General features: G+C 36.6%; 1 long non-coding RNA gene across 1 annotated transcript; it reads left to right on the top strand.

The window, feature by feature from the left end:
* Positions 1 to 222: 222 nt before the first annotated feature.
* LOC128316431 (uncharacterized) lies at positions 223 to 8,238 on the top strand. Its single transcript, XR_008300342.1, has 3 exons — positions 223 to 611; positions 4,985 to 5,190; positions 6,174 to 8,238. It is a non-coding gene; the product is annotated as an uncharacterized LOC128316431 (long non-coding RNA).
* The last annotated feature ends 19,464 nt before the right edge of the window (positions 8,239 to 27,702 follow it).

The following is a 27,702-nucleotide window of genomic DNA, read 5'->3' on the forward strand; positions in this document are numbered from 1 at the left end:
TATGTTATCTTCTAGGGGTTTTATAGCTTTGTATCTTACATTTAGATCTATAATCCATTTTGAGTTAATTTTTGTGAAGAGTTAACTTTTGTGAAGGCTGTTCTAGATTCCCCTTTCTTCTTCTTCTTCTCCTCCTCCTCCCCCTCCCCCTGCCCCTCCTCCTCCTCCTCCTCCTCCTCCTCCTCCTCCTCCTTCTTATTCTTCAACACAGGATTGTCCACTTGTTTCAGCACCATTTGTTGAAAAGACTATCTTTTCTCCATTGCATTGCTTTTGCTCTGTTATCAAAAATCAGTTGCCTATATTTATGTGGGTCAATTTCTGGACTCTCTATTCTGTTCCATTGATCTATTTGTCTCTTGCCAATACCACACTGTCTTGACTAGTGTCACTTTATTTTTTAAATTTTTTTTAATATTTATTTATTTTTGAGAGAGAGACAGATTGCGAGCAGGGAGGAACAGAGAGGGGGGAGACACAGAATCTGAAGCAGTTTCCAAGCTGCTTCAGCACAGAGCTCGAACTCACCAACTGTGAAATCATGACCTGAGCTGAAGTCAGACACTTAATCGACTGAGCCACCTGGGAGCCTCAACTACTGTCACTTTACGGTAAGTCTTGAAGTCTTTTTTTTCCCATTAAAACTAGGAACAAATAAAGGATGTTTCCTATCAACACTGCTTTTCAACATTTCCCTGGAAGCCCTAGTTAATGCAGAATGACCAGAAAAGGAAACAGAAGGTATACAGATTGGAAAGGAAGAAATAAAGTTGTCTTTATTCAAAGGTGACATGATAGTCTATGTAGAAAATCTGAAATTTTGATATGTATGTTCTCCTTGCAGAAAGTTTTAATTAAGTAAGGCAATTCAGATTTTATATTTAAAATAGTTGGGAAATAAAATTCGCTTTCTAGATATGTACCCTCAGCAATCTTGGTAAGATTTTACCTGTTTCATGAGTAATACCTTTAACAGGGTTTTCTTGATGATCCTAAACTGTGATTTAAGGTCTAATTTTTTGTTAAAATCATGACTTTGCTGGACATCTAGTTGTATGCCCTTGTGTGTATAGAAGAAGCTTTTCTTTCAGGCTGAAGGAAAGCAGAATTTAATATTTTTCATTGGATAAAGATGAAAGATTATAGCAACAGTGGAAAGGGAATGGCTTCTATTCTAGAGTGTCCTAGGATACGGTATGCCTACATATAGCTGGAGCAGAAGCACATGTCCTTCATGAAAGAAAGACTCAGGCACAAGCAGCACTGTGTAGGTTCTTTAGTAGAGTCTGAGCCATTCTCACCTCCACAGTGCATTGTTGGTACCCAGAAGATATCAAGGAGGTGGCCCCAGCTCACCTGTACTGGTGCAGCGCAGCTAAGGCTGGCTGTGACCAGGGTCCTCCTCAGGTAGTTTGCAGGTAACAAACCATGAATAGATCAGAATGGAGGCAGGTGAGTTGCCTTCATGTGTCGGACATTCCTGGAACTATCTGAAAACAACTAGAAAGATCAAAGAAAAGGAAAAGATTTATCTGTCAGTAGATGGGAGTAAGGAGAGAACGGAATTTTAATATTGATTATTTGTTTTCACAGGTTGATGGTCCTAGACAGCCAGAGTCACTCCCCTTTCATAAAGATCCATTTTTATTACAGATAAGGACATGCTGGACATGGAATTCGGGGAATTTTTATGGTCAATAATAGACTTTTCTGTGTGTGCAAGTGTGTAAATTATTTAAAATCCGTGTATACTACCACACAATTAAACTGCTACATATCCATCCAAAATATTTATTTTCACAACTTGCATGATCAATATTGACTATTGCAGTTACTTGATTATATCAGAATCCACATCAGGGTGCCTGGGTGGCTCAGTTAAGTGTCCGACTCTTGATCTCAGCTCAGGTCATGATCTCACAGTTCATGAGAGTGCAGAACCTATTTGGGATTCTCTCTCTCCCTCTCTCTCTGCCCCTCCCCAGCTCGCTCTCTCTCTCTCTTTCTCTCAAAATAAATAAACACTAAAAAAAATCTATATCAACTATTAAGACTGACCAAACCATTATTTTCGGTGTACAGATCCATTCAATGTGTCTTAAGGTTCATTTTTTAAAAAGTGGACTACAGATTGTTTTGTTAAGAGATGACTCACAGAAGAGATATGAGAGGAACCCTTCTCACGCATGAGCTCTTTGGATGGGCAGGAGAATGTGCTTCTCCTCACAAGAGAATAATAACAAGAGACAATATCAACCTGCATTTGCATAGCAAGATTTTCAGGCCCTTTTTCTTCTCCCATTTCGTATTATTCTCATGTTATTTAGACAGCACAATTATTCCTCTCTACATCATGCAAATGATGAGACCAAAGAGAGGTGCACTGAAAACCTAGTGAACAGGAAAACACAATCCCTTTGCCTAGGATGCCAGCATACTTTCCTTAGACCACTGAAGAACTTTAATTCTCTGTGTGCTCTGTGTTCAGCAAGTGCATTATGAACCATCTGAAAGTTCATTCAAATACATTTAAATTCTCCTATTTTTCTTTTTTTCTCTGGACACTTTACCTGGCTTACCGTAGGAATAATAAACCAAAATTGGCAGACCTGAATCACACAGAATGGAAAACTATTTCATTGGTTTAATAGGAAACATCTGCTGGGTTGGTTGGATCACTACTGGCTATACAATTCTTTTATCCTTTGTGCTTTTAGTGATCATTGTATGTGCCTGAATTATTTTCTTAACTACATTGTACACTCTTCCAGGGAATAAATGATCATTTCTACTTTATATTCTTAGCACCTATGCTTAAACATTGGTAGTCATTAAAAATGAATTTTTGTTGATGATGTTTATGTAGAAAGGGGCTTAACATATGCATACACTATGGATCCAGCAGTTTCCAAATGAATAAAAATTGCTGAATGAGTAACTTCTTTCAGGTTATTAAATGTACCATGCAACCTAGTCATGGCTCAACATCTGCTATATTTTGGCTTTTTATATTGTATCACATTTCATACAGGAAATGTCACTATAATACTAACTTTATGATGTTTTCATCTATTGGTGTATAGTATATTTTGATCTATATGAAGTTCATTCATCCAGAAAACACTTACTAATCTCCTTTTATATGCCAGACACTGGATATGAACTTGGCACATGGGATATGCATAAAATTGGCCCAGACTTTAAGAAACTTTACATTGTATAGCTAATTTAAAACATGTTGTACATTCTTCTGTTTTTTTTTTCTATTTCCTCTATTGCTTCTTACTCCCCATTTCTCCTTGAATTTTCTCATATTTGTTTATATAGCCTGGCAGCAGCTGTTTAGTAACAAGAGGGCTTCCATTTATTGAGTACTCACTGAATAGCTATGAGGAATGGTGTTAAGTGCTCTTCACACAATGATACTTTGTTGATTAGTGCTTAAACCTTAGAGCAAACCTACTAGGTGGTTATTATTGTCTCGTTCATGTTATAGCTGAGAAAATAAAGGTTTGGAGTGGTTGCATAGGACCTGTGTCTCATGTAGGGGAGCCAGGGTTGATGCAGATCTTCCTTCTTCAAACTCCACTCACTTACCCACTACATCATAGTGCTATTTAACAAAGAGTGGAGTCAATTATTGATGTAATGACAGACCTTTTGTGGCATGTACACTTTTATTTCTCTAATGTATGTGTGTCAATAGGAGCACATGTAGAGAATAGGAAAGTTGTAGAGAGGGGCTTGAAATAAGATCCAGGAAGGCTGGAAGAAGTGAGAATGTTTAGATGAAGAAGAAGAAGAAGAAGAAGAAGAAGAAGAAGAAGAAGAAGAAGAAGAGGAAGAAGAAGAAGAAGAAGAAGAAGAAGAAGAAGAAGAAGAAGAAGAAACCTTTGAGGGGATATAACATCTCTCTGTGTCTAAGGCTGTGGTATGGAAAGGGAATATTACCTCTTAAACACTACTCCAAAGATACAGCTAGAAAAAGTTCCAAGTTAAAAAGAAACAAGTTTGGGCTTAATACCAGCAAATATTTTCTGATAGAATTGTTACCGAAGAAATAAACTAACTCAGAATGAAGGGAATTCAGCTGGTGTAGAGGTTCTAACATGACAGTGTTGTGGAGGGGTTTCTGCAGAATGGGGACATCAAAGAGACTGTGACTGTGGTCCTGCCTCTGGAGCTGAAAAATGGTCTTAGAACATCCCCCAGGATTAGCCCTACTGAGCAGTAGATGTCACTGTTTCATAGAAAGAGCGGTAAAGAGGCACCTTCCTGATTGTAAATGGGATACTCAGAAAAGATGTATTCAGATCTCTTTTCATTTTCTACGGAGAAAAGTTTCTAAAAACTATTTCTAAGAAACATGCAATGAGAAATCCAATATTTTATAGCATTTTGATTTAAGAAGTCAGGCCTTATTTTTATTGGAAGGTTTAGTCCAACATTATGGTGGAAGATTATACTAGGTCCAAAGGTTTCCATGTATAAGATGGGATCTAAAAGAAGACAAACTTCTTGTTCCCTAGATGCTGCTGCTTGTATAGAGGATGATATACACACTCTCAATATATGCATATATACACACGCATATATATATATATATATATATATATATATGTATATATACACCCCAACACACACGCATTTTGAACAAATGCTTATTCTGTCCCCCTTTCTGGCCCCTTATTATTTCTGTACTTAACTCAAGGTCTTTTAGAAAAAGGGTATGATGTTGTATATATTGACTAGTATTTGTATTTCTCAATTTGTAAGACCCTTAAGCTGAGATCACTGTAAATCAAGTTCCAAGCAGAGGGAGCTTTTTCTTGATAATCTGCAAAACCCAAAGGTTGGGAATTAAGCAACTTCTCAGCCCCAGAGAATGTTACAGGGTCACTGACACTGTTTAGCAATAGGAGACAGCAAAGCCCTCTGGACCACATTTCAAGGGTTTCCTCTTCCCTCTGCTTTGTCTTGTCAGTTCCGATGATCCCCACTGGCTCACACAAGACCTGATCCTCATTTGACCTGTCTCTCTGGGGAGCTTTTCTCTGGGAAGACGTTTCTTTCACTTCAAAGAGACTTCAAAGACAGAGAGAGGGAAAAGAGCAGCTGGGGTCCTCAAAACCTGCCCTCTTCCTTGGCTGTGTACTGCTTTCAACAATGGCTTCCTAAGAATCTATAAACGTATGTAACTCATGGTTGCATTCTTTTAAGGAGCTTATAGTCACAGAGGAAGGATGAAATATAGACAAATGACATAATAAAAGGTGGAATGCACCCTAAAATTAGAACAAAGGGCCATATGTTTTAAAATAGGATAGTGAGCTGGAGTAATCACAGAAGGTTTTTTGGAGCATATGAAATTTTAATTAGGATGCTGAAGGATGGGCAGAATTCTGATACTAAGAAAATGCTGGGGAATGACATTGTAAAAAAAAGAATGGTCACAGTATATATAGATCAAAGGTGGAAAAGGAAGGGATTTGGGGTTCTTGTTCAGATCGGTTGAAATGTGGGGTTCATAACGTGGAAATAAAGCCAAACCAAAATCATGATCATAATCTTGCTCTGCATGTGAGGATAGACATCAAATGGCTTTTGGGAGGGAAAAGATAGTTCTAAAAGGAATGCTTTAGAAAGATACTATGTTGCCGTGGTCTTTTCTGTACAGTGGTGATCTTTATCACGGGAGGCCAGATCATCTGTTGAGAGTAAGGAAAGTATGCATGCAATTGAGATCTTTAGAAGCATGGAAATTTGGGGTAGTTACTATAGGAATTTTGGCTTTATAGGAGAAAAAGAAAGCACTGCAATGAGGACCAACAGGCTGAAGTCAGAGAGCACAGATTATGAAACATGAGTTAGTAACTGCCACCATAATGCTTCAGTTAACAGTGCTGGAGTGGAAGCATGGAAAGCAGATGGTGACAGCCACTAAAGGCTAGGAATGTGCATGATGAGTAGGACACAGAGTAAAGAAGACTAGGAAATCTCAGGTACAGAGAGGGCAGTTTTGTGAATGACTGAACACTAGCTTCTGTTCAAGTGGAAAGAAAATAAAGCATACACGTGTATCTATAATCTCCAAGCACCTATGTGTGCCAGGTAAGGCTCTAGGCAATATTAATAAACTACATGAATTAGATGTTGATGTAATTGTTTTACAGATAAAGAGATGGAGAGTTAGTAAGGCACTAGTAGGACTGGTGTGAGACAGAATTGGGATCCAACCCAGATCTGCCTGATGGAGACAGAAGAAAGTGGTTGCCGGTTGCCTTATGGATCAACGGCAGAGCAAAGATAATGAAAGGAGAGGTCTCTTTGGAGAAGCCTGTGTCAAGCCTGTTGGGATGCAAAAGAAGGATGATACAATGCAGGCCAAGGGGAGTTCAATTATTGTCTTGATATTCATTTCATATCTTTGATGCTTTGATAATGAGATTCTCCAGAATTAGTAGAATATGGTAAGACTGGCTCAGCCATGGTAAAAATATCAATTATAATAAATCTTAAGATGAGAGAACAAGATCTAACAGAATCTCTCATGATCCTATAAAAAAAATACTACTCTGGCCGGAAGGAGTCATCCGCAGTCAGTCACTGCTACAGCCAGGGCCCATCTAAGAGATAACCTCAAGCTGTGAGTCCTGAAGCACCCTAGGGCATTTGGTTGAAGGTGGGAGAGAGTGCCAAAGCCAGGAAACAAGGACACTGAGCCACTGTGGACCAGGTCTAGGCAGGGGTATCTGCCTGGTGACACTGCATGCTTGGCCAGTTCCAGTCTCTGGAAAGAGATTTACAGAGCAAGAGGCCGGGAGCTTGGAAGAAGGAGAGCTGAGACTTGAGCCCTTGTGCAGCCTTCACGATTGCCCCATTGCCCCATTGTAAGTGCGGTATTGCTCGTCACAGACACCTTCGTGTTGAAGAGCTCGTGTTCTGCAGTCAGAGCTGCTTTGGATTCCCACCACTGTCATTTACTCACCAAGTAATTTTGAGCAAATTGACCCCCGGCACTTCAGCTCTTTCATTTCTGTATAAAGGTGGGACTACGCTATCTATCAGATTAGCTACTTGATATTTGCCCTACAGCTAATAGTACATACAGTGTACTGGCACATTGCCCGAATTAATAAATGGTAACTGCTACTAGCTGATAGTAAGTCATGGAAAAAAAGGAAAGAAACTAACTGCTTAACAATAGAAGTTCGCTTAAAAAATGCCGACCATTTTGTATAAAATCACTAAATTGTATTCATGGTAGGATCTCATTTTTGTAAAAGAAAAGGAAGAGGAGGGTTGGAATAAAATGAGACACAGTGTGAGGATGAATTATCGATCGTCCTGTTTGTGAGTAATATGAGTAGTATGTGTTACTTTTGCAATAAAAAAATAAGTTAAACATTTTATTAGAGGGGTTGTACTGAGAGAGTGAAAATGTAGTTCTAAGGAATATTTTTAGGTTTATGTTTCTCATTATTCTGTAATCTCAAATTCAAAATGCTCCAAGGTTTACAAAAGAACATTTTGAGTTCATTTAGTGTTATAACTACAGTACAATATTATACCTGGTGAATTCCAAAGAGATACATTTATGACTCCATTTGTATTAGCCCCAATTTTCTCTATTTAAACACAACTGTTTTTATTTGTTCTGTTCCATTTCATTTCGTGTCCATTCGTAAACATATACCACATATTGTAATCATAGAGAATGTCGAGATTTCATATGCCTCTTTCTTCACTTAACGTTTTTCATATTGCCCCATTGTCTCCAGATTTATGACTTTCATGTCAGCTAAGTAATATTCTATCGAGCACCATGATCTTATTTGTCAATTTCTCTAAGGTTTAACATTTCAGATCCTCCCACATTTTTACAAGCATAACCCAATCCCACTGCCATAAACTTTTCTGCAAATGTAATTTTTTTCTTCTTGTGAACTCTTTCCGTAGGGTGAAGTTTTCAGAGGTAGGGCAATATTTTCTAGTTCTTAAAATTTACTGTCAGATCGCATTTCAAAACCACTCTACGGATTTACAATGCCACTCTCCTGACAACTTGCACAGCTGTGTGATCTTTTGGCCCAATCTCACTATTATCATTTATTATCATTTTAATTTGCATTTCACTGATTACTAGCAGGTTTAAGCACTTTCATTGTTAGGTTTACTTTTTATGTTTCTACTGGTAGCTCTGATGCTTGTAAATAAATGCAACTTTTTGAGGTGTGATTGGAGCAAAGAAAGTCCCTTCATCGTTGGCCTTTCTCTACTTGATTTAAATCCAACAAAAAGTATTCGTTTTACTTTTGAGGTGCCCCCAAAATGCCAAGTGGCATAACTGGAGATCAAAAATAGAAAACAAATATACAAATTGTTTTGCTTTCATGCCATTCCACACTCAGGAAAGAAACCAAGGGCCTCAGACTCGTCGTTTCTCAATATTTTGAATCCTGATGGCACCAATCCAAGGGTCTCCTGGTGGAATTAGTTTTAGGGACAGCCAAAACACTCATACTCTGGACAACAGATTGGATTACTGACCAGGATCAACTCTTAATGGGCCACTTGTTTGGTCGTTATAGCAACAAAACTTAATTTAACATTCTGTTATCCTATCAATGGTTCAGCAACTAACCCTCAAACAGCACATTCTGTTGAGCCTGAAGCCTGCCTTTCTCTCTTCCAGAATTCTTATGCCAATGTCCATCTGACAATTTTCAGGCCTTAGTATTTCAGCTGAAAGTTTTCAGGGCTTAGTATTTCAAGCTTGAAATGTGTGCCTCCACTCCCACCCGCCCCCCACAAGGGATCCAGCTCTTCCTCTGGATGTTTGCGTCAACTTAAGTCAGGAATCATAGAGGATGCACACAGTTGCACCGCTGGACAAAACGAGGTGTCACTCATTACATCTGGACCTTGGGAAACTGAGGGAATTTGATTTGCTTTACTCATTATTCTGGGAGAACCAGAGAAAGTCCCTGCGCTGGCTGAACAAGCAGGTTCTCTCCTTTCTGGAGCTTCCTGGGGTTATAGCTGTCCTTCATTAATCATGCTGAATGTGACTCTTCCTCTAGGACCATTGAGCTCAACAGGCTAAATCAAAGGGCTGTAACTTCATACATATTTCAACAACAACCTAAGAGGTTCCATACACTTTGACGATTTGGGGTAAACGCTTCACAGACTGGTAACCCCTTAGGGAAGCAAATGTGGTAGTTTAACTGTGGCTCTAAATGTAAAACTATACCTGGATATATGTTTGTTCCACTTATAAGAAATTTTACATTCTATCTTTAGCTAAGTGTTACTTACACATTTATACAAAAATGTATGACATTTTTCATCCAAGAACCTATTTTGAATTCAAATTAAAACTGTGTATGTATGCGTTTATGAAGTCTTAGAGTTAAAAAAAGAGTCTTACGGGTGGAGGCAATGCTTGATTGAAGCCAATATATAAGGCTCCACTACCAGTAAAGAAGCTATAAATATTGTTTCCTGTTGCTCATGTGGAAACATTAAAAAATGTGTTGAACTGAGTCAAATGTATCTTCCTGTGGGTTCTCCCACAAGCTACGATATGCATAGTCTGGATGTGTATTCAATTTAAGAAAACAATGACCTAGATACATTTGATTTTAATTTCTAAGTTTTTTTTTGAAAAGACATTTTATTTTTGCTAACAAGACAATGCTACCAGCCAACCATGAACCCATGTAGAATATATATTTTGAGCGCATTTATTTGCTTTTGCAGTAGTAGGGATGGATTTGATTTTTTTACATGTTATTCCACTTTTTCTGCCTCCAACCAACAGTATACATGGGGGAAATGGTTAGCCAGAATTTAGAGCACAACAAAGCTAACTGACCTGCAAAATGATGGAACCCAGAAAACTGTCCTGTTCAGTTTGCCAAGGCAGTTTTCTGTTACATGCTATCCTTTTAAATAGAGACCATGGCAAGCTGGAGCTGGTTACTCAATCTTATTTCTTTAAGACAGGGAAGAATTAATAGTCTCTTGTAAGCAATGTTGCTTCTTTCTATTTGCTTTGTTGTTGACTACATGCCCGAACCGTTTAGCAAATCTAATGCAGCAGTTTTTAAAAAGAACTTTCTTCTAACCTGTCAATAATATCAGAAAGCTGAGAGGTTGGGTGATAGTTCCTGACTTTGTTTTGATTATAACTCTCAGGCAAGAACTTGGTAGTTTGTGTCAGCCTTGCAAAATTCCTAGACAGAGAGAAATTTGCTAAATGTGTGTTCCTCTGTTTTTTAAAGAGCACATTACTTCTATTTTTTATAAACTATTTTTAAGCCAAGGTCACAATGACTTGACCTTGACCTTGAGTCAAGACTCAAGGTCATCCTATCCTGGTTAGGGCCTTAATTTCTTAGGTGCACAAATTTCACAGATTGATATTCTCTCTTTCTCTTTGCCTCTTTCTTCCACTACCTCCCTCCCTCTTTTCCTTTACCACTTCTTCTCCTCCTTCTTCTCCTTTTTCCTCTCTCTCTGTTCTTAACATTGTTTTAAGTATAAAATGTTTTCTTCTGCTGCTTTTGTAATGACATTACCTCCTAAGGATGCCCTTAGGACTGCCTATAGGAATTCACATAGGGTTGGGAGACCTCCCCCAGGTTGATGAAAGCTCCCTCAAGCCCCTCTACTAGGCAGCACCACCTGGACACCCACGCTTTATATTCCATCAAAACACAATATGCTGATCCCCGGTCAAATACTTGATTCTTTTCTTGACGTTACCTGCCTTTGTGCATCTTCTTCTGCTTTCCAGGGTAGGTGGTAAATATTCATTTTTGTTTCAATACTCTCATAAGCATTCTTGTGAGTTCTATCTCCTTTCAAAACTCCCTTCTTTGAAATGGGAGCACTCAATAAAAGCGGTACCAGTGATTTTTATGTGTGTGGTTTACATTGTGACCATTCACCCATGCCATTTAGTTACTTATGTCAGCCGTTAGTCTTATCAGTTTAGCTGATGTTACTTTGAAACGTTCAAATCTTGTTTAGCTTTAGTTTTAGCTAACATGAAGAGAAGAGTTTGACAGATATGAAATTTAGTGCTATAGATAAATGGATTCATGTAAAAGCTGAGTGAAAGATGGCTTTCCAGTAAATACCTTATCTGTCTTAAATTCTCAGTGAATTATAGCGCGACCATGTAGGCTCGCACACTCTAATGCAACAAGGGTTACCAGTTTTTTTTAATGTTTATTTATTTTTGAGAGAGACAGAGACAGAATGTGAGTGGGTTAGGGGCAGAAAGAGAGGGAGACACAGAATCCGAAGCAGGCTCCGGGCTCTGAGCTGTCAGCACAGAGGTTAGGGAAATCTAATTTACTCATATAGCGTTGAAGAAACAGACAGGAAGGTTGTGACTTGCTCAAGGTCACACAACTGGAGGTGGAGTCGACCTGAGCCGAAGTCGGACGCTCAACCAACTGAGCCACCCAGGCGCCCCAAGGGTTACCATTTTTAAAACAAATGCATACGGATAAGTCAGGATTGATAATCAAACATGCCCTACTTCTGGTATTTCAGACCATAGTAAGGAAAGAAAAAGTTCAATTTGAAAAGCGACTTCACTTTTCTGCCCCACTCTCTGATGATGAAAAGCACTTAACATTGGCCCTGTTGCTTTGAAAAAAGAGCTCTTGTGCAGATTTGGATTTTAGCCCTGGCTCCACCTCCAGTTGTGTGACCTTGAGCAAGTCACAACCTTCATGTCTGTTTCTTCAAGCTATATGAGTAAATTAGATTTCCATAACCCCTTCAGCTTAAAAAGTCTACAACTAATACAAAACTAAAAGGATCCATCTATTTAGAAGTAATGAATCCATTTTATTTTTCATTGTGCATTTGAAAAGCAGTCACACAACATGAGTTGGATTAAGTAGAAGACCCAGCCTGAATGAGGCTAGCCAGGACTAAGGTTAGATGAGTATTCAGTCAACCTCCTGAGAACTCTAGACTCTTCCACGAAATCACCATCCAAAAACATATCACAGTACATTGTTCTCATGAACCCGTCAGTCAGGCGAGGGTCTCCTAATAATAATGATCAAGTAATTATTACCTTTTATAAGTTATCTTATTCTTTCAGTCAAGAATGAGAAGTTACTGTCTCCAAGACATTGTTTGGGCCAGTGTGTGGGATTACTATATGCATTTTTAAAGATCAAACTTCAAAAGATTTTTAGCAATGAAGCAGGCTACCGTGCACATGAAAAAATATACTTCCAAGTGGCAGAGAAAAAGCTCTGATTTTTACAATAGCAAAAGACTTTGAGTCAGATTCTTTGATTAAAATTCAATTCCCCACGAAGCTTCTCATGTTTCTTATCACTTAAAAAATCATAAAATATTTCTGCTCAAGAGGCATAACTCAAACTCCAATAAAACCTGCATATTTTCTGCATATTTCTTCCCAACAACTATATCAAAGCAATAGTGTTAGGCAACCTGGGAATAAATGATACTCAGTTTAAGCTTCACCGTGGTCTTAAGCCAAATGATGTTGCCAACAGTTCAACAAAGATTAGCTCTAATAGAGAAGAAATGACAGCCTGCAGAATTTCTTCTCAAGTTTCTTCCAATTGTCAGTGAGTCAAAACCACAGTCACTGATGCAACAGCCCAGAAAGAGAAGGGGAGTTGAAAAACTTCCAATAACTGTCAAAGGAACTTCTAGTCTTTCTTAAGTTTTTAAATTAAGTTTTACTCATGTCAACCCCATCAGCACAAAGGAGTAAACTAAGACTGTGTTTATATGACACGACAACAACCAGTCAGTTAAGTGGGGAGGGAACTCCAATTCCTTGATTGACTCCAGTTTTTACTTACAGTTTGCTGTTTCAGTGTATTTAATTGGTCACAGTCTTAACATGCACATACTCAGTCAGTAAAATTCATGCGGCATTTAATCACTACTAACAACACTGTCCAAATTAACTCTGGAAATCTCAGGAATATATAACATAACAGCTCTTAGTCGATGCGAGTGCATGTTCATTTCTGAAAAGCAGTTTTGCTTTGAGCTGTCACTGAGAAACAGTGTAGATGAAAGCAATGTAAAGAGGGCGATAAATGTGGTCTCCAAATAAATTAGACCCAGAGTAATTTAAACAATGCAAGGGTTGAAAGAGCAAATCTAACTGCACTGTTATTTAAAGATGAATTCAAACACATACACGTGAAAAATGGTGAGTATTTCAATTATATGATGTTGTAATTTCAAAATTATATTTTGGATAATAATCCATAATGTTTTGCTTTTTCTTTTTGAAAATTTTATTTTTAAGTAATCTCTGCCGCCAGGGTGGGACTCAGACTTACAACCCTGAGATCAAGGGTCACATGCTCTACCGACTGAGCCAGGCAGGCATCCTAAACCATAATGTTTTAGATTGGCAAAAATAATAAACAGAAACAATGTCTACTTATTTACCAGATGAATTAGTAGATAGGTATCCTATTTTACCTACCTTAACGTTGTGCAGTTTATACATATTACAGACTAAATATTAGCTGTATTTGGTTAAAAATAGTGTATTATTAAGTATTTATGTATTTCAAAGAAAACTAGTATAGCCTAATGAAAAGAAATTTGAATGTGAAGTCAAAATACTTGGGGTCCTTATTAGGCTCAATGCCTTCTGGCTTCTTGACATTGGGAAAGTCATCAGTCTGCCTGAACATGAGTTTTTTAATAAAGAAAGTGAAAAAAAAATCTGCCTCACAAGGTTAGACAAAAATTAAATAATCATGATAAGTAAAAATTTGTTATAAAATTATAAAGCACCACAAATTATTATTATTGGTTATGGTATGAAATCATTAATCTGCATTATCTTGCAAGGTCGGTATCATTCTACATGTTGTTCACAGGAAGACACTGAGGTTCAAAAGGGTTAGTAATCAATTCAGGAACATATATCAGCAAGAGAATACAGCAAGGATTAAAACCCACGTTATCTGACTTCAAAGCCAAACGCCAATGCACAGTGCAGCATCCTACTTCATAATAATGACCTTCTCTGAGATGCTTGTGGATATCCAGGGCACTTTACATCCTTAGTTGTCCATTATATAGGTATTTATCAATATGCAAATGACTAATCTTATAGCAATCCTTTATTTGAAGTCTTCGATGAACACAAAGTGAGGTCATTTACAAAATGAACTACGTTTGAAATGTAGTTAATCAATATCTTATCTGCAAATTTAGGGCTTTTTAAACTGATGTTTTCATTTAGGGAGATAGTTTATGGATGGCAGGGAGTTAGTGTAGTCAGCAAAGTACTATACATGCTTCTATCTACTCAGACTTGGAAATCATCAAAAAGTGGGGCCACTGGTGTCCAATCTGCTTTCTAAGTGAAGTTTTAGAACAATTTTTTTTAATATATGAAATTTATTGTCAAATTGGTTTCCATACAACACCCAGTGCTCATCCCAAAAGGTGCCCTCCTCAATACCCATCACCCACCCTCTCCTCCCTCCCACCCCCCATCAACCCTCAGTTTGTTCTCAGTTTTTAACAGTCTCTTATGCTTTGGCTCTCTCCCACTCTAACCTCTTTTTTTTTTTTCCTTCCCTCCCCCATGGGTTCCTGTTAAGTTTCTCAGGATCCACATAAGAGTGAAACCATATGGTATCTGTCTTTCTCTGTATGGCTTATTTCACTTAGCATCACACTCTCCAGTTCCATCCACGTTGCTACAAAAGGCCATATTTCATTCTTTCTCATTGCCACGTAGTATTCCATTCTGTATATAAACCACAATTTCTTTATCCATTCATCAGTTGATGGACATTTAGGCTCTTTCCATCATTTGGCTATTGTTGAGAGTGCTGCTATGAACATTGGGGTACAAGTGCCCCTCTGCATCAACACTCCTGTATCCCTTGGGTAAATTCCTAGCAGTGCTATTGCTGGGTCATAGGGTAGGTCTATTTTTAATTTTCTGAGGAACCTCCACACTGCTTTCCAGAGTGGCTGCACCAATTTGCATTCCCACCAACAGTGCAAGAGGGTTCCCGTTTCTCCACATCCTCGCCAGCATCTATAGTCTCCTGATTTGTTCATTTTGGCCACTCTGACTGGCGTGAGGTGATACCTGAGTGTGGTTTTGATTTGTATTTCCCTGATAAGGAGCGACGCTGAACATCTTTTCATGTGCCTGTTGGCCATCCGGATGTCTTCTTTAGAGAAGTGTCTATTCATGTTTTCTGCCCATTTCTTCACTGGGTTATTTGTTTTTCACGTGTGGAGTTTGGTGAGCTCTTTATAGATTTTGGATACTAGCCCTTTGTCCTATATGTCATTTGCAAATATCTTTTCCCATTCCGTTGGTTGCCTTTTAGTTTTGTTGGTTGTTTCCTTTGCTGTGCAGAAGCTTTTTATCTTCATAAGGTCCCAGTAATTCACTTTTGCTTTTAATTCCCTTGCCTTTGGGGATGTGTCGAGTAAGAGATTGCTATGGCTGAGGTCAGAGAGGTCTTTTCCTGCTTTCTCCTCTAAGGTTTTGATGGTTTCCTGTCTCACATTCAGGTCCTTTATCCATTTTGAGTTTATTTTTGTGAATGGTGTGAGAAAGTGGTCTAGTTTCAACGAAGTTTTAGAACAATTTATGTGCTGAGACCTCTTTCTATAAAAACAAAACTGTCTAAGTGTTCACTGCTAATTCTTTTAACTTTTAGCCCTTCTCTTTAGGTACATTCTCCCTGAGAGAGCTTGTGCCACTAGCATATGGACATGACCATCTATGGGATAGGTGTTCTTGAAGAAGCCAAAGAAATTTGAAATGCTTTATGGTCCAATAGCTTCCTTTCAGAGAGAAACATACTCAAATGGAACAGGTAAGAGGGAGAAGTAAATATGTTTCTCAGTTATAATAAGGCTTAAGAGGGCTACCATATTCTTTGTGCACGTTGAAAGATTTTAGGGCAATGCGTTTCAACTGTTGTTCTTGAACCAGTCTCAAAAACATTTGAGATGCTTATTAAGGATTAATATTATTAAGAATTTATATTAAGTTTGACTTCATCCAGGCTTATTAAATCAGAATATTAAGAAGGGTATACTTAAATGCACTAAAGTTTGAGAATGATTGATTCCAGAACACTTCACTTTCAGGTTACATAAATTCAAATTTTCAATGGTTTCTTTTTACATAGAATAATAGTCATTTTTCTATTCATTCCTTAGTTGTGCTTAATATTAAGCATCGTTTATGGTTAGTTCATTCAATTTATAAAGAAATTGTAGAGGAACTACTTTTCTTTATTACTGGGTATGGGTCTTCAGCTGGGTCTTATGAGGACTACAGCCTTCTACAAAAAGATATGTGCACATGTCTAAATACAGTACATACAACTTCAGTAGGTTCACAGACACCCTGAAGCTGATTCATGGACCACAGTTAATGATGATGACTTTAATAATGTAAAATTTTACCAGCATAATGGGAGATTTTAATGAACATTTTTAAGGAGTTGATAAGTTAAACAGGCAGAAGCAAGCAAACTTCAAAAAATACAAAAGAAAAGATGTGAAAAATATGAATAAGTTTTACCAAACGAATGTGTGTGTGTGTGTGTGTGTGTGTGTGTGTGTGTGTAACCGCATACAACATTTGCAGAGTACCTATTTTTGTCAAGAATGCACCACACATTTACTGAAGTGGGCCACACACTGGGCCATAAACATGTCTCCACAAATGCCAAAAAGTTTATAACAGTATGTGACTAAGGTGATTTAACTAGAAATCAGAAAATATGGGGTGTATTAGTTTTCCATTGCTGTGTAACAAATTACCACAACTTAGCCGCTCAAAACAAAGCTCATGAATTATCTCACAGTTCTGTATGTCAGAAGTCTGGAGAGCCTTGTCTGGTTTCTCTGTTCAAAATCTCCCAAGACTATAGTAAAGTTGTGGTCTGGGCTGGGATCGTATGTGGAAGATTTGGGGAAGAACTTGGTTCTGTATTAGGAAGGATTCTCAGAACCAGGAGCACCAATACCAGCATTAGGTAAGATTTTTTTAAATGGAAAAATCTAAACAATAAATTATTAGAATTAATAAGATAGTTTACCAAGTTTCTGCAATGAAACATAAATGTAGAAAATTATTGTATTTCTATGTATTAGCAATAATGGAAGAAGTAGATAATGAAATTTAAGAAGCATATCAGCCACAAAAATCTAAAATAAACAACAAACACATTTTAATGCAGATACACAAAAATCTTCCTGAAGAAAAATGTATAATTTTATTAAAAGACATTAAGGTAGGCCTAAATAAATGGATACCCTATGTTAATTGGTTGGGACACTCAATACAGCAAAGATTTCAATTATTTTCAAATAGATCTACAAGTTTTATGGAATTTAAATCAAAACCTCATTATGTATATTTTTTTTTGTAAAAGTGATACTATGATCCCAACATTTATTTGAAAGCAATTTGGTAACTAAGATGACCTTGGAAGAGAAGAAGGTTTGACCACTTATTCTTCAGGTATCAAGATATATTATAAAGATACATGATAAATAAAGCAGTGTGACATGGAGCATGGATGGATAAATAAACCAATATAAAAGAACAGGATCTATTATTTTTAGATAAACAGGGTATATGACAGAGTGGTGCTGCAGATATGTGAAGATGGTCAACAAATGGTACTGGAGCGATTGGTTATTCACATGGGAGGAAAAAAGAGAAAAGAAAATGGATTCCTACCTTATAGAGTACACAAAACACAATTCCATTCTGATTAATGATCTAAATGGGAAAACAAAAGTATAGAATTTAATATAGGGTGGGTGAGGGGCATTGAGGAGGGCACCTGTTGGGATGAGCCCTTGGTGTTGTATGGAAACCAATTTGACAATAAATTTCATATTAAAAAAATAATTTAACATAGCAGAATATTCTTGATTTTGACGTATTCAGGATTTTTTTTTTAAGTTAAAAAGTACACAACATAAAGAAAATATCCCCTGGTAAATGTGGCTTGTATATGAGCCATGTAATAATTCAGATCTTATCCTACTATGACCATATTTTGGTGACCTTTGGGAACAGGCATTGTGCCAGAAACAGCTCCCTAACGTCAACTCTTTCCCATTGGCCACAGCAGCAGTATTATAGGACAAGCAATAGGCTAGAATAAAATACAGATGCTGAAGGGTGTTTGAGAATAGACTGCAAAACATGAAGTTGTGGACAAAGAAAGGGAGAAAACCAGAGGAGAGTTAAAAGAGAGAAGCCATTCCTCTGTTCAAGCCCCTTTTACCTGATCTGGGTGCACCAGGTCCTAAGGGCAGCTCACCAGAGGACAGGTCGGTCTGTACAGTATAGGCAACTTGAATCTAGACTAGAGGATTTCAAAACAAAAATCACTGTTCTTTTATTATTTAAAAAGTAAATCACAGGAACGTGGATTTCAGTTTTTTAATCTATGTGTTAATCCGGTGAATAAAAATCAATACCTGTAATACTATATGTAAAAGTAGCATATGAATTTTGCTGAAAATTGTGTGTGTAATCTTCTATTCAACCCGGAACAACCCAGATTGAAGGTTTGCATCAATAATCATGACATCCAATCCACTCCATTAAGATAAGTTTATTAATCGCTTCATGCTGAAAGAGATTGAGGAAAAACCAATTCAAGTCTGAATGCTTTGTTATTATTAGAGAATTTGCCTTTGAAAAAAACTATAGGATTGTGCTCTCAAGGATGATCATTAGGAGTCTAAAATTAGCCAAATAACATAAGAAATGATAGAAAGTAACTTGAAATGATCTCAAATATTTGAAATAAGCTTACTGGGAAAATATGTAAAGTTAAATAACTTATTCAGGGAAAGAAAATGGCAATAGTCCTCAATTGCTACTAACATTTATTGAATAATCTGTTTAGTGGAGGTTTCACACAGATTTTGGTTTTCAAGGTTACTATCTGGAGACATATCATCTAACTGTGCCTAGTCTCCATAAGCCAAAGTGCCACTTCTATCTAAAAGCAGCTCTCAATACCACAGTCATAATTACCAGTAGGGAATCATTATTCTTTTGGGACTGGACTTTATAGATCTTACTTCTGTAGGTATAGCAAATAGCTCACCACTATATGAATATATAAACTAAGGATGACACAGGCAGGACAGAATTCTGACAGGTTAATGGACCAGTCACATTATACTCCCTTTTCCTTTACTAATGCCAAAAATCAGACAACAGATATGATACTCACTACAAGTAAAATGTATCCATGGACCCCATTCTCAGAGAAACAACTATCAAATGACCTCATGTTACAGAACATCGTATCACCAATAATGAAGGAAGCATGGATTATCAGTAAGAGTTTAGGCCTACTGAAATACCCAAAGGCATTGTTAGATTGTTGTAACATTGTGAGGATATTCTTTTTAACTAAAGGTGAAATATTGGCTCTCCACTTAAAAAACGTATCACAACATATTTGGAAGCACTGTTACAGGAAAGCGATCCCAGATGTTCTCTGAGAAGTCATGAAAGCCCATTTGGAAAACACTGGTACACTGTAATGTATGTGTGGGTATAAGTTAGATCTATGTGTTTACATACAATTATGTATATCTTATATAGACAGACAGACAGACACACATACACACACAGGTATACATGATGACAAGAAATAAACCAGAGTAATGGACATTTGGGGAAAGACATTGATAACTCTCCATAAACAATTTGCTAAAGTAAATCACTGAACTTAATGGTTGAAATGAAACACACAAGGGAGCAATTAGGTAGAGCAAAGGCAAATAAATAAGACCAAACTCCATGCAAATATAATGTTTCCTCAATGCTGCTGATATGGTTCAAGAAAAGCTAGCTTGACTAGTTAAATCTCAGGAAGGAGAAGTATTATGACCATCCTCAGAATCCAGATGGGCTATAAGCTCCATTTTTGTATTCAAAAAACAAAAATAAGTTAACACTTTTTTTTTACAAAGTAGCTTTAAATAGACGGTTAGAACAACTATTAAGGTTTAATATTTTTATACCAGAATTAACAGAAGAAATAAAATATGATAATGAATATTTGAAAAAGGTACTAGAAAGCAGTGAATTAAATTTTTTTAATTAAAGGGGTGACTGGGTGGCTCAATCAGTTAAGCGTTCAACTCTTGATCTCAGCTCAGGTCATGATCTCACAGTTCATGAGATTGAGTCCCTTGTCAGGCATCTGTGCTGACAGCGTGGAGGCTGCATGGGATTCTCTCTCTCCCCCCTCTCTCTGCCCCTCCACCACTTGCACTTGCTCTCTCTTTCAAAATAAATAAACTTTAAAAATTTAATTAAATTATTATCCTGTCCAACATACACTTTTAAAAGCTGGGGATATTTAAGAAAAATGAAAAATTATCAAAGAGTACTTCCTTAAAAACAACACTTATGGATTTTTTTCTGACCATAAACATAATCATTTATTGTAGAAAATTTAGGTGAATAGAGAAAAATAAAATCTCAATTCAGTCCTGTATAGGTGGAAACACCCAAGGCCATAGATAAATTGCATATAAATTGGAATAAAAAATAAGTATATAAGCATGTAGATTAAAAAGGAACAAATAAAGTCATTTACCTAGAACCACATGGACTAGTGCAAAAGCTCAGGAAGCTAATCAGACAGAAAATAAGCATACAGAGATTAATAGTTTTCCATCAAACAAACAAAAAAATATTAGGTAGGTATTTTTTAAAAGATTCCATTTAAAAAAGCAGTAATGCCTTTATCAAAGTATAAATATATAACCGAGTAACAAGTTATGACATAACCTATAAAACTTTACTGCAGTATTTAAAACAAAAACTTACTAAGTGGAAAATAAACCATATTTATACATAAGAATGCTCAATATTGTAAATATCTTAATAATCCAAAGTAGCCTATAAATTAAGTGACATCTCAATCAAAATCTCCACAAGATATTTCATGGAACTTGATAAAATGGTTTTATTTTTTTTTTCAAATTCTTATTTAAATTCTAGTTATTTAACATATAGTGCAATATTGGTTTCAGGAGTAGAATTCAGTGATTCATCACTTACGTACAATGTATGTGATTTCAAGAAGTGATTTTAAAATTCATATGGAGGAACAAAGGCTTAAGAATAACCAGGAAAATCTTGAAAAGGCAAAAAGCAACTGAATGATGCATTCATCTTAACACCAAAACAGAGTATAGAACTAAAATTAAAATAGTGACAGAGCGGGAATAGTACAAGACAACATGGATTAATCATATATAGCTGAGTGAAGTTCTGAACTTTCCACTGTGGAAATGTGGAAAATCCAGAACTTCACTCAAGCATGGGTGGTAATTTAACATGTGATATAGGCCAGCATTTAAAACCAGTGGGAACTGATGAGCTCAATCAATGTTTTGGGAAAATGAAAATGTAGAGAAGAAGAGTCCTGCTTCAAATCATTAAATGAAATAAATTTTGACTGGTCTATAAACCTAAATAAAAATATTAAGGTATTAGTAATGAATATGGTCAAATGTGTTTATGGTGGTGGGGAGAGGAAGAGCTTGAGTAGCAAAACACAAAAAACAAAAGCTAAAGGAAAAGGTTGACAAGCTTAAATTCAAACTAAAAGTAAAGAATGATTATTACTTTGGAAGCTAATATTTACAGCCTGTATAACATAATCAATTAATATCCGGGAAAATGTGAATATGTTATATAACTTACATAACATATATACCCTTCAAAATTAATACACCAAAAACAAAACAACTCAGCAGAAAAATAGGTGAGAAATATAAACAGATAATAAGAGACCAATAAACATAAAAATATGTTCTACTTTGCTAAAAGAAAAATGGATTAAGATAAAATGATTTATCAGTTTTTGATCTTTATAGATAGGCAAAATGTTAAAGTTTAATAATATCAACTGTCAACTAGAGTGTAAATTAATACATTCTTTTTGCATTGCAGATGGGAATGTGAGTTGGCATAGCCCTTTTGGTGGACAACTTGGGAGACTGTTAAAATTGAAAATGTGAAAACCCTAGCTTTGTTTATAAAATGGAAAATTGGAAAAAGATGAATGGCCATTACAGTGAGCGGTGGAACTATGGAATTAAGCAGATTTTTATATACTAGCATGACAAAAGTCTTAAGTTGTGACTAGGTAAACAATAAAGACAAAAGATCAAAACAAGAAAAAAAGAAGATTGCAAATTAGTACATTGCAATGTGCTATTTTGGGAAAAATCCAATGAAAAACAAAACTGTATAATGCTACAGATGTAAATATAGAGGAAAATTCTAAATGGCTGCTCATGAACTTCATAATAATGTTATTTCCATGGAGGCAGAAAGGGGACCAGGACATGGGAGAGAGCCAAATATGGAGAGACTATATCCTGGGATGTCTGGGACAGTTCACATTTATTCCTGTTTTAATCATCAGTTGACTTACCTATACTCAAGTTGCTTTTCCTTTCATACCTTTAATCCTAGATTACACTTTTGGAATAATAACAATAGTAAACAATGTTCATTAAATTGTGCCAGGCATTATTCTAAAAAGTACTCCAGAATAATTTGTGTATCTTTCTCATGGAGACTGTGTTTTCCAAGATGGTTACAGTATCTCATTCCATATGCTCTTACAGTGTAACACTTATAGCCATCCCATTAAGAAGTGGGATCTGTATTTCTTTCCCTTGAACATGAATGAGTCTGTGACTACAGTGGAAGAGACACGATGCAGCTTCCAAAAGGAGGTCATAAAATGTGACACAGATTTCACCTGGCACTCTTGAGATATGTGCTCTTGAAATTTGGCTACCATGCTGTGAGGAAGTCCAGGGTACAGGGAGAGGCCACCACCAGCTGTTGCAGCTAAAACTTGTTTCACAATAAATCATGCCAAAATGTAGCAGCCTAGAAGAGCAACAATCATTTTATTATCTTTTATGGTTTTGGACATTGGCTCGGATTACTCTGTGGTTCTTACTCAAGATCTCTCATGCGGTTGCAGCCAGACAGTGCCTGAGCTAAAGACATCTCAAAGGTTTCCTCCCTTTCATATCTGGCACTGAATAGTGGCTCATTTCAGGCTGTCTTCTAGATTACCTACATGTCAAGGCTTCCTATGTGACAGGGATCTAAGAGTGAGCATCCCACAGGAAAGCCAGGCAGAAACTGTATAGCTATTTATGACCCATTCTTGGAAGTCACATAGCTCCGCTTGTGTCATACTTGAGGCAATTAAAGAGTTCTTCCCAAGGACAAGGAGAAGAGATACAGATTCCAAGTCTTAGACAGGAAGTGGCAAAATCACACTGTAAGAACATGTGAGATGGGAGATGCTATTCCAGCAATCTTTGGAAAATACGATTTGCCACAGCCCTCAACAGTGCTATTATCATCCCCATTTTACAAACAAGAAAAATGAGGCACAAAAAAAGTAAGTTAACTTGTTCACCAGCACATACACATAGAATGTATTAGAGCTAAGATTTGAATCCAGGCAGTCTGATCCCAGGACATAAATTCTTGACCTTTATTCTATGCCATGCTGCTCCTCTCTAATGAAAGTATATTCTTGTGTGTGTCTTTGAGACAACTTAATTTTTCATCTGGAGAGAGTGTACACAAAACATTTATAAGTGGCGTTGGTATTCATAGTTTTTAACGAATATTAGTTAGTTCCTAGCTGGGAAATGGAGATTCTTGCTATATATAAGTATATGTGGGAGATGGGGGGAGAGGCATGAAGAGGCAGAGGGATGCTCCAAGTAAAGAAGAATGGTCTTAAATTGGTTTCAAGAACAGAGGAGTTTTGATTCCTTCATGCAACTCTTCAGGAGGCTGACATTCTCCTTAATATAGCCAGAACCACCTTTGGGCATACTGGCCAGAGAAGAGGAGATGGACATTTTTGAAACACTTATGTTGTGCCAGGCACTGAGGTAGCTGCTGAACATTTATCTACCTCAATCAAGAGGAGAAATGGGAGGCTTCTAACAACAAAGATATTCTGATAGTGCATGCACAACTTAACTTCAAGAAAAAGAAAATCGGGGGATTTTATATTTCATTGATCCTACCAGCAAGAATTAACATCTTTAAAATTTTTAAGTTATTTTTATTATTGAAGTATAGTTGACACGCAGTGATCTATTAGTTTCACATAGCGGTTCAACAACTCTATACATTACTCAGGGCTCACCGCAATAAATGTGGTCACCATCTGTCACCATACAATATTATTGTGCTCTTAGTGACTGAATTCCCTGTGTTGTACTTTTTTCCCCTGACTTATTTTATAACCAAATTCATGCCTCTTAATCCCCTTCACCTGTTTTGCCTATCACTCTCCTCTCCTTCCTTCTGGCAGGCACCAGTTTGTTCTCTGTGTTGATTAAATCTGTTTCTGTTTTTGTTTTGTTTATTTCGTTCTTTAGGTTTCACAGATAAGTGAAATCATATGGTACTTGTCTTTCTCTGTCTGCATCTGACTTATACCATTTAACATAATACCCTCTAGTTCCATCCATGTTTTTGCAAATGACAAGGAGTCATTCTTTTTTATGGCTCAGTGGTATTTCATTGTGTGTATGTATGTGTGTATATGTAATCACCATATATGTGTATATATATGTACATACATTTATATATATATATATATTCATATATATCACATTTTCTTCATCTATTGGTTGACATATCAAGTAAGGGATTAATAGCCAAAGTATCTAAAGAACTTATTTCAACACCCAAAAAACAAATAATCCAATGAAAAATGGACAGAGAACCTGAGTAGATATTTTTCCAAAGGACACATTACAGATGGCCAACAGACATATGAAAAGATGCTCAACATCACTACTCATCAGGGAAATGCAAATCAAAACCACAACGAGATGTTACCTCACACTAGTCAGAATGGCTAGTATCAAAAAGACAAGAAATAGCAAGTGTTGACAAGGATGTGAAGGAAAAGGAACCCTCATGGACTATTGGTGGAATATAAATTGGAGCAACTACTGTAGAAAGCAGTATGGAGGTTCCTCAAAAAATTAAAAATAGAACTACCCTACGACCCAGCAATTGCACCACTAGGTATTTACTGCCCCCACCCCAAATGAAAACATTAATTTTAAAAGGTATATGCAACCCTATGTTTATTGCAACATTATTCATAATAACAAAGATATGGAATATCAACATCTTTTAATGACTTTACAGCACTTTATTTGTGCCACTATAATTATAGTGTTTTTTTTTTTAATTTAGCATTTATATATAGCTTGATCTCCAACAGGGCCAAAAAAAAAGGTTTATTCATCTTCATGTTGCTTACAGCGTCTTGAATATAGTTGAGGCTGGATTGAAAGAAATTAAAGCATTGAATAAAATGCTTGGTTTTGAGCGTAAACTTGCATGTTCAATTGATATATCATTTCTGCTGCAGAAGAGCTAATTCTAAGTTATACAATTGCATCCTGCCAATAACAAGCTTATTTAAGAAGACTTGAATCTCAATTCGTAGCACTGGCTGGAAATTTATGGCATATTCTGCATTACCAGATGTACGGAAGTGTCATCTTTTGATAATTTACTCAAACTTGTAGAGACACAATTCCTGGCACACTGAAGTCTTGTTTTTATTTTTTTTGTTTGTTTATTTTCGAGAGCAAGAGAGACAGAGCACTAGCAAGGGAGGGACAGAGAGAGAAGGAGACATAGAATCTGAAGCAGGTTCCAGGCTCTGAGCTGTCAGCACAGAGCCCGATGATGCGGGGCTCGAACTCACAAACCGTGAGATCATGACCTGAGCCGAAGTCAGAGGATCAACCGACTGAGCCACCCAGGCGCCCCTCTGGCACACTGAAATCTTAATGCAGTGCTAGGTGTGTTAGATTCTTACCCTTTCTTTTTCTTTTGCTTTCTGTTTCTTTGTTTCTTTCTTTGTTTGTTTCTTTCTTGCTTGCTTGCTTTCTTGCTTTCTTTCTTTCTTCTTTCTTTGCTTTCTTTCTTTCTTTCTTTCTCTTCCTTCCTTCCTTCCTTCCTTCCTTCCTTCCTTCCTTCCCTTCCTTTCTTTCCTTCATTCCTTCCCTCCTTCCTTTCCTTCTTTTTTCTTTCTTTCTTTCTTTCTTTCTTTCTTTCTTTCTTTCTTTCTTTCTTATAAAAATTCTTACTGACAATGAGTATGAACTCCAATTAAAAACAAAAAAAGATTGAGGTGTTGCAACAAGGGCTGAGTTACCAAACATCTTTCCATGGGATTTGTACAAACACTTATCTCTACTAAGTCTAGCTTCCACACTGTCGAAACAAGTAATAGCACTAAGTCTAGCACCCATTCTTTGGTGCTGAATTCAAACACAGTGTGAAATCTAGGATGATTTCCTCATCTCTCTTACCAGTGAAATAGTACGTGGGCCATTTAAAACAGGTAATGATCTTCATCTTGGCCAATATAATTAAGTAGCAAATGTGCAGAATTATTATATTCTCCAGTTAATTTTATGTGTGTATTGCTTAGCTGAAATAATCAACAATGATTTTAATGAATTTTTAATAAGTGAAAGAAATGTGGTAGAATGAAAATAGCACCAAGTTGGAGATCTGGAAATTCGCCAGTTCTGGTATTCCTCTACCAACAACTCCCAATGCAGCCTTAAAATGTTGCTTAATTATGCTATTTTCTAATGTATAGAGAGAATATGTGCTTTCACAAGTTTTTTGAAATTATCTTTAATCCACTTTAATGAGGTAAATAAAAATTCACCAAATTTAACTGTACAAATCTGTGTTTGACAAATGCATGTAGAAGACATTTAACAACCAACACAAACAAAATGCAGAACATTTTCATGGTCCCCAAAAAGTTCATTTGTGCCCCTTTGCAGTAGATCCACTCAAAGCCCCTAGCACAGAATTTTACTTATTAGGATTTTGTTTAGAATTTTTGCAACTATTGGGATGCCAGGGTAGCTCAGTTGGTTGAGCGGCTGACTTTTGATTTTGGTTCACTCATGACCCCAGGGTTGTGGGATCGAGCTCCGTGTTGAGCTCCATGCTGAGCATGGAGCCTGCTTGGGATTTTCTGCTTCTCTCTCTCTCTCTCTCCCTAAAATAAAATTTAAAAAATTTAAAAAATAAAAGAAATTTTGCATCAATGTTCTTGAAAGAGATCGGTTTATAATTTTGTTTCTTGTAATATTCTTGTCAGTTTTGGTCCTTAGGCTATGCTGAGCTTATTAAAAGAGTTCAGCTACATTAAAATTAAGAACTTATATTTTTCAAAAGATATCAGAAAGAGAATGAAAAGAAAAACCACAGGATGGAAGATAACACTTTCCATATATATAACTAATAAGGGACTTAAACCCTGAACAGAGAACTTTTGCAAATCAATAATAAAAACAAAATGAAATAGGATTATGGAGGAAAAATTGTGAGTAGGCAGACCACAAAACAGAAAATCCTATGACCAATAAACACATGATAAAATAATAAACTTCATTAACTTTCTGGAAACAATGAAGTTTAAACTAAACTAAGATACCAACGACTGCATATATCCTCCAGATTGGAAAAATATTTTTAAACTCTGAAAATATCAAGTATTAACAAAGATATGG

This window comes from Acinonyx jubatus, chromosome B4 (assembly GCF_027475565.1).
Source record: "Acinonyx jubatus isolate Ajub_Pintada_27869175 chromosome B4, VMU_Ajub_asm_v1.0, whole genome shotgun sequence".
Taxonomy (NCBI): Eukaryota; Metazoa; Chordata; class Mammalia; order Carnivora; family Felidae; genus Acinonyx; species Acinonyx jubatus.